The sequence below is a fragment of the Carya illinoinensis genome, chromosome 12 (assembly GCF_018687715.1).
Source record: "Carya illinoinensis cultivar Pawnee chromosome 12, C.illinoinensisPawnee_v1, whole genome shotgun sequence".
In the NCBI taxonomy this organism is placed as follows: Eukaryota; Viridiplantae; Streptophyta; class Magnoliopsida; order Fagales; family Juglandaceae; genus Carya; species Carya illinoinensis.
In genome coordinates, this window is record NC_056763.1 from 20,319,081 (window position 1) to 20,328,322 (window position 9,242).

Genomic DNA, 9,242 nt, shown 5'->3' on the forward strand with positions numbered 1-9,242 from the left:
TGTATAAAATGAATTACATTAATTGGTTGTAGGCAAAAAAATTGAATTACAAGACTTTCTCCCCCTCATCTGCGTTTCTCCCTTCCCCCTCACCTATGTATCCATCTTTCAACTCTCTCTCTCTCTCTCTCTCTCTCTCTCTCTCTCTCTCCCCCCCCCTCCCGAACTCTCGCTCTATGCATAATCTCATGGATGAATTTGTTGCTTAGGTGTATTTTTTATACATTTATATCTAGATGAATTTCCGAAACTAGTTGATTTAGTTTATTTAAGCCCAGTTGTGAATTCCTTGTCGAAGTTGTCTTGCACCTTTACTCCATGATAGCTCATAGCCTTTCCAAACCAGAATAAGAGGGAGGCCGTTGATTCAGGCAACTCAGTCTCAAATCTCGAACTAGGTAATCATTCTTCATACTTATCTCCTAAATCAATTAGTTTTTCTCTCAACCAAATCAAATGCTGCGTTTCTTTTGCTCAAAATTGCCCCAAAAACTGAGGCATAGACCATCAAAACCCAGCCACACAAACTTTTTCTCAACCTCCTCCCGCAAACCCACCTCAAAACTTCCTAATCCCAAGGACCCACAATCTCTGGTATTGGCGATGGACTTAAGACTCTTGGATCATGTCATTGTTTTGTGAACCGTGTTTTACTATTAGAATGTCCTTTCATCTTCCCGCCCTTTCACACATCAACCGTCACTCATATTTAAGACCATTGAACTCCCATTTTCATACTTCTCCCTTTCCTACTTCTTTTCTCTCTTATTCTTGAGTATCTTGCTATTATTGGGTTCTTGCTTCTCTTTCTATCTGTTTATTGGCGTTGGTCTTTCCCTTTGAACTCCAATCCTCTTCCAATGGCTTCTTCCAAGGGTAAAAGCTCAGCCTCTTCTCGTGGGGATGGTTCTTTGCAACCCCACGAATCTCCCATCCGTACTGAAAACATTCCTGCAAACCCTAACAGAGAAGGGGGAGGCGTTCCGCCATCAATATTTATGAGCCTTCGATGGTCTTCGAACATTACTCCTTGTGAGCTTGAGAATGTGAGAAACAACTTCAACATTCTCGACTTGGTGGTTCTAAGGGCACCTTCTCAAAACCAGAGGGTCGTTGATGTGAAAGGTATGGTTGTTTCAATTGCTCTTTATCTTGCAATGTTTATGATGGGGGCTTCGCTTACCGTTTGTTGAATTAGAACGCAAATATTCTCATGTTAAAGACTTGCAAAATAAGTTTTTCTTTGTTATTGGTACTGGTTGGAAACTTCCTAAGGATAAAGTTCCAACTTGGGAGTTCCCTCTTAGGGCTTGTTGGGCCCCTGTTCTTGATGATGGTGACTTTAAGATCCTCCTTTTGCCCTAGTGAAGAGGCTCGCATAAAGTTGGTGACGACTTGGGTTAGCGATAATCCCAACTTGTGTTTTTCAAATATTATCTTGACCCCTAACAATATTGAAAGGTTTGTGATGGTGCCCAGTCGTGCACATATCCTTGGCCATGAATTTTTGGCCCTCCCTCTTAGGCGAACGAATTGAAAAGGAAATCAAGGTCCACTGTAGGTGGGAAAAGAAGAAGAAGAAGGCTCGTATTGCATCAAGCTTGGATGAGTCTAGTTCTCTGAGACGTTATTCCTCGCCTCCCCCTCAAGCGGGTGGAAGCGGGAAGTCAGTTGCTTCCTTAGCGCAAGCGGGCAATCATGAGAAATCAACTACCTCCTTGGCACCACCAACCCTTTCTCTCGACAATGTCATGGCTATGGCTGAAGAAGATCTTGAGGCCATGATAGCTGCTGAGGTTGCTGCTGAAGAAGTCGCTGCTAGAATTGTCGCCGAGGGGAATACTAGCAAGACCACTCAATCCCCGATTGTATCAACCAGTGTTGTACATCAGGAAGGCAATGGCATGAGTGATCTTTTGATCAGCTCATGCATGCTCTGTACTCTAGACTTAATTAATATATTATATATAATTAAACAAAATATATTATTCTTGTTTTATTATTTCATGCATTATTTAATTCACTAAATTTGCATATATTTTTAACGTCGATGAAGAAACACTATTAGAAATTCGGATATTCGATATATTTTTAATTATATTATCATATATAACTCATACTCATACTCATACTCATATATTAATTTATAGAGTATAACATCATGAATTTACGTGTCGTGATTTCTATACAAAATAATTATGAGAACACACACACACACACACACACATATCTAATATATAATAAGCGCTTAGATCTCTCCCTTATATGATGAAATAGGTATATGTCTTAAGAAGATGGAATTAGACAGGTGTTCACCTGATCACATTACTTATAATTTGCTTGTCCAAGAGTTTTTATAAGCTGGGTTACTCAAAAGAATAGAAAGAATATATCAGACTGTGCTTTCTAAAAGGATGGAATTGCAGTCATCTACCTTGGTTGCAATGCTAGAGGCTTATGCTAGAATTGGAATTATAGACAAGATAGAAAAGGTTTTCATTAGAGTTTTGAACTCGAAAACCCATTTTAAGGATGATGTGATAAGGAAAGTGGCTGGGGCTTATATTGGGAACTATATGTTTTCAAGATTAGATGACTTGGGATATGATGTTAAAACAAGGTTTGGCACATCTAATCTTGTTTGGTGCCTGCATCTTCTTTCTCATGCTAGTCTTTTGAGCTGAAAGGGTATGGATTCCATTGTTCGGGAGATGGAAGAGGCAAAAGCTCCTTGGAATGTAATAGTTGCAAATATTATCATGCTTGCTTATTTGAAAATTGAAGATTCTACTCATCTAAAATCCTTGCTTTACCAATTACTATTTCTTTGTGTGAAGCCTTATTGTTGGAATTTTATTTGATGCTATGATCCCCTAGTTCTCACTAGTGACTGAGTTCGTGAGGCGAGTGTTAGGGAATTTTCCTCTTCTACCCTTGGGCCCAAGATGGGCCGACCAGGTGGGCAAGAAGCAGGGTCCAAGGCCCGACAGATAGGAGTCTCGTCAGCTTGACCCACAAACAATACCTTGGAAAGGGACACGCCAGCCAAGTAGCTCCTTGAGCAACTCCCATCCTTCGAGTACCTGTCTGCATGGGCGAGCATGAAGTAAGGAGAAACACTTAAATCTCTGACACTGCTTCATCAATGTGTCATAAGAGAAGCAAATGAGACCAAATCAGACAGGGAACCACGCCGTATTAATGGCAATCCAGCCAGAGCCATGCGCTGTATTAATGGTGCCACCATAGACACATGCCGCATTCATGAGACTGAGCAAGCAATCATGATGAGGGCAGGGGACCCACAGAAATAGAGAGGATCTACCCCCCCAGACATCAATATAAATAGCCACCCCTAGGTACAAGGAAGACTCTATGACTCTCTCTACGTCTCTATCTTAAAGTTTACTTACAAATATCCAATAACCCTTACTAACTTTGGCATCAGAGGCCCTCGGCCCCTAGGCCACCCTCCTCAAGCCTTATCTTCTCTGAGTTGTATAGGTCCAACATTGAAGAGCCGAGTCCATGGAACCTGATCCAAGGGCCTACGAAACACGAAGTTAACAGTGGTGCCATTTGTGCGATTCTTATAAAGATCTTTATAGGTCTTACGTGTACTTCGTATGCCTGTGACAACCCGTTCACAGGCGACTTGGGGCAAGGACGAAATCACCATGAAAGTAGGGATGAAGACTATGGAAGAGTGGGTAACCAAGATGACTGGTGAAGTGCAAAAACCCCACCAGGAGAATGAGGACCTATGAAAGGCTCGCCAAGAATGCACCGAATAAGTCAAACTCAGCAGTGAAAGCATGAAGCATCTTAGAACACGAGAGCAGGAACAAACAAATTAGAGGAAAGGAAAAACATGAAGGACGAAATTCACAACTTCAGGGGGAAGTACGAGGAGATTGTCAGGAAGGTGGGCACATTGTCATCGGTGGACCAGCTACTCGGAAGCACGAGCTTACCTCACGAAGGAGGTCATGGTTGTCCCCCTGCCCTGAAAGTTCAAGGTTCCCACCATGGAGCTGTATAATGGAGGACGAGACCCTCTCGAGCACCTAGACACTTTTAAAACCCACATGATGTTACATGGTTACCCCAGCAGGGTAACATGCAGAGCATTCCCACTGACCCTGAAAGGCCCGACACAAGTATGGTTTGGGTCCCTAGCGCCTGGTTCTGTGGATAGTTTCGATGAGCTAGCCTGACTTTTCCTAACCCAGTTCATGTCAAGCTGGAGGAGATGACACCCTACGGCTTACCTTCTCCCCATGAAGCAAGCTGAGGAAGAGAACCTGAAGATGTACTTGGCAAGATTCAACAAGGAGTGCATGTCCACTAATGACCAAGATGAGAAAATAACCTTAGGGCCCTTTTGGGTTGAGTTTGGCCTCGATCCCAGTTTATGGTAGAGTTAGCCAGAAGAATGCCTGTAACATTGCAAGAATTCATAGACTAGGCCAACAACTTCATCAATGCCGAAAATACTTTGCGAGCCTTAATGGAGCCAAGGAAAAAGGAGCATGAGAGGGTAGAACATAGGGCCAAAGCCCTAGCTAGGGCCAAGGCCCTCGAGAAGATGGAAAAAGCCTCTCACAACAAGAGAAAGGAAGAAGCCCCCAAGCGAGAACCAGGACCTTACTTGGATCAACCCGCATTCACCATCACCGAAGCCAACCATCCTACCACCCATGAAGATGACGACTGGAATGTGGGGCACCGCTACTACATATATTATAGGTCTACCTCTCACAATATTAAGCACTGCAGCTCTCAACAAGAAGAGAGAGAACGTGCAAGGCAAGACAAGCTGCGACATCCACCTTTATGGAGGCACATCCGGGGAAGAAGGGAGAGATTGAGGGACAAAAGCTCCAACCGACACCGGAGGGAAGAGAGCTCGCGCAGGCAACCACTAGAACTAGAGCAGCCGCACAACCGTCCCCGATTGCCATTGCGACAAGGCCCTCCTCTTGGGGAAATCTAGACTATCGACAGAGGTTTCATGGGCGGAGGCACCACATCCTCTAGCGAGAAGGCCCATGCATAGTGAGTTTCGTACCACAAGGTATACTCGACAAATTATTGCCCAACCTAGCACCAAAAAAGTGAACCGGCCTCGATTATCTCCTTTAGGGACAATGACAAAGAAGGAGTGATGCGAGAGCTAGTCATAACCATGCTAGTGGCCAACTTCACCGCCTGAAGGATCCTCGTCGACAACAGCAGCTCTGCAGACATTCTGTTCTGAGAGACTTTCACTCGGATGGAAATTGACACTGCATGACTACAACTGGCCTTGACATCACTGAAGGGATTCTCTGGGGACATGGTACACCTCGAGGGGGCCATCATGCTGTCGGTCCTCGCGGGAAGAGCCCCCTACACCACCGCTATCATAGTCGATTTCCTTGTATCATCCTACAACGCCATCATCAGTAGACTAACCCTCAATAGCCTGCAGGTCGTCACCTCGACCTACTACCTCAAAATGAAGTTCCCAACTCCTTAGGGCATAGGAGAGGTTTGAGAGGAGTAGGTCACGACACAAGAGTGTTATGTCTAGGAGCTCAAAAGCCTGCGCAGACCTTAGCCCTTGGCTCGTCCTGCTGGGCTTGCAGGGGAGGAAGGGGGTATGAGAAGGGGGATACAGGATGCCAAAGCTAGAGGAGTCGCAAGGAGAGGCTCTAAGGATCTTACTCCTACTCTTTTCATTTTCACTTTTTGAATTTCATCGAACGCTATAAATTTTTGTTGGTTAATGAAAGAATTTCATTGTTTTAGGAAACCATACTACATTCACTTCAGAAAAACAGGATGACCTTTGAACAAAGTAAGTGATGGACAACAACTTCATCACCCAATGTTTACCTTTCCTACGATGCCAATGGGCTGGAGTGGTTCAGTAACAAAACTGCCCGATGATGAAGTGTTAAAAATGCATAATTAAGTTGTTTTAGTGAGTGATTTATTATATCAAATAAGGGTTGAACTATTAATTATGCATCAAATTTTAACACTTAATGAAAAGAATTTATTAATGCTAATATTTTTTTCACATCAAAGTCTCATATTTGCCATTGAAATAATTAAATTATGATATCATTTTTTTAATATTGTAGGGCATTTATGGAAGGAAAGAAAGACTGGGGATCTATGAGGAAATAGAGGAATTGATTATGGCTTTGGTGGAAACCAATCTAATGGGAACCAATAGCAATTCAACTCTGGACGGGCAGCAGGTCAGGAGAGCCAATCACGCACGGACAACAGAGGAAAAAAAAAATCAGGGTGGCTTCTTTCATTATTTTCCACTTTTTTTTCATTCAGCGGTAGCAGAGTTTTTTTTTCTCATGAGTTTTTCTTTCAGTTCAAACCTGAGTAGCGGAACTTGTTTTTTTTCTTTTTTCTTTACGTTTAAGTCCAGACCTGGACAGCTGGTCATTTTTATTACATTACGTTTTGGTTTTGTTTCGTTTACTTTTTCACGGAGGTGGACGGCGGAAACACTCTCACTCTCTCAGTTTCATTTTAATTTTTTTTTTGGTTTTTTTCCTAGTTATTTCTTTCTCAGTTCTTAGTTTATTTCTTGGCTGGTTATAGTTTTATTCTGCTGACATTTTTCATTCTAAGTGGATTAGACCTAGAGGCTTTGTCTTTTCCTTTTTTCCTTTACATTTTTTTTGTTGGTTCGGTTGCAGAACAGAGGGGTGGAAGCTCTCCAGCACTCTCATTTTCATTTTTTTTTTTGGTTGCTTTTCATTCCTATCACTTTTTTTTTTTTTTTTCATTTCAGAACCTTTAGTAGGCAGCTTGTCTTCTTTATTTTTTTTCTCTTACGTTTTCGTTTATGAGGGAGTCAGTGTGAGGCTTGGATGCTGGGTTCCAGATTTATCCTATTCGGCATCTAGTTTATTTACCGCAGCTTTGTTTTCGGCAGCAGCTTCTTCGGTTCATTTCTTTTGTTCACTTGTCTCTTATTTATTTTACTTCAGCTTTCAATAGACTCACAAATGCTTAGAGAGATTATCCATTTAGAAATGATAGGCTAGATTTTTAGTTTGGGATTTAATGAGTAACCTATGACTGTTTTAGGGTGAATTTTCTTCAATGTTATGTGATTTCAACGATTAACTTGTTAGATGATATTTCAGTTTACATCTAGAAATGATTGAAGTTCTTTGTTCTTGGTTTAGATCAGTTGTAAACATAAAGGCACAATTGATACTTGAACAAGTAACAAGATTTTGATGACTTTCTTTCACTATTTTATAATTGTTGTATAATCTGTCAAGTAGTTTTATTAGGCTAAGAATTGTGGTTCATTGCTATATTATCCGATCATGACTTCTAGAAATGGGATCATGGTTGAGAGAAGATGAAGAAAAAGAAGTAAATCCATCACCAAATCAGTGGGTGAAAATTGTATCCCAAGTGTTTGTTTTATTATTTCTTACAAGTTCAATTTATTTGCTACATGCTTTCTTTAAGTCTCTTAGTTTTGGTAATTTTAGAATTATAGATTTACCTTTATTCTCAGTTAACTCGAGCTTGAATTTCCAAAACAGTCACTAATCATACTCTTAATTTAGTCCACATTTCCTTGGTAAATAGTCCCCATTTTAGTTCAAGATTTTCTTCTTTTTGAAATTTATTGTCACTATAAATGTCAATATTTTATCTTGTGATTATAAAAGGTTTGCTTAATTTTCATTGTCCTTGTGAATTCGATCTTGTGATTTACCCTTGTATTACTTTGACAGTTTCTACACTTGGAAAATGAAATTATAAGCTGATCACCCAAACAACTTACCTCTCCGCAGGGCAAAAAGGGAGAGTTGGGCTGATGGCTCCTCTACCCCTCCCACAGCAGAGAGCGGGTCTTGCCCCCCTAATGGACAGAATACTTACCCCGACCCCCATCGTAGCGAAGAGCAGACCAGCAACATCAATGTCTGAAGAAGTCACCTCCCCACATGACTCAAAAGGGTGAGTGCAAAGCCGAAGGTTGATTAAGCCCTTTCTTGTGGTGGAGTGTGGGTCGGCCCTCAGTCACCCAAAGACAAAGACTACCTTCCTCATGCACGTCAATAGGTGAGAGCAGGTCTTGAGCCCCTGGCAACCCAAATAACTTACCTCGACCTCCACCACAATGAAGAGTGGATTTAGCACCAGCTTGTCTCAAATCTTTCCTTTCCTGCAATGTCAATGAGCGGGAGCGGATTTAGTTACAAACTGTCTAAACAACATACCTCCCACGGGGTCAAGGGAAGAGTAAGGCCAAAAGCCGTTTGACCCCTCCCGCGAAGGAGAGAGGGTCCAGCCACCCTGGCGACCCGAATATTTATCGCCACCCCCATTGCGGTGAAGAGTGGTCAGCCACATTGCTGTCCAAACTTACCATCTTGCGGGGTACTATATGAATGTGTGTAATATCGAAAGTTGCTTTATCCTTCCTATAGAGATGTGTGTGCCAATCCTCAACTGCCTGAAAAATAAATTGAAGTTACCTTCCTTGTAAGCATCAACAATTAGGAGTGGGTTCAGTAACAAAACTGCTCAAACACTTACCTCCTAGCAGGGTTCAAAGGGATTGGTACGCCAAAGGCTGCCTTGTACCTCCCTCTAGGGAGAGTGGGTCCAGCCTCCGGATGATCTGAGTACTTACCCTCGCATCCACTGCAGATGAAGAGTGGGCCCAGCTCCAGCCTGGCCCAAATCTTACTATTCCTTGCGATGTCAACGACCAAGAGCGGGTCACGAGTCTAGTCACAAACTGTCTGAACAATGTACCTCCCTTAGGGTCAAGGGAAGAGTAAGGCCAAAAGCCACTCGAACCCCCCCTGCCCCGCGAAGGAGAGCGGGACCTGCCTCGTAGCGACCCGAATACTTACCCTAACTCACATCGTTTTTGAAGTTGCACCATCCCTTTTCATGGCTGCTGGGGATACTCTTGAATATCACAAGGTTCTTTCCATATAAATTTAACTTAACCTCTACATTTTTTCTTCTTAAAGTAACCATCTTCCTTTAACTTCATCAACTTAAGCATATGGACTCACACCCTAAACAGTAAGCTCAATTCAACATATTTTGGAGAACAAGGTTCCCTTTATTTCTATAATAATTCATTGGAATTGATATTGCGCGTAACAATTTTCACATATATAAAACTCCTTTGTGCATTTAATATTTTTAGTATGAGCCAGTCATGGAACATGAATCTAAAAGTG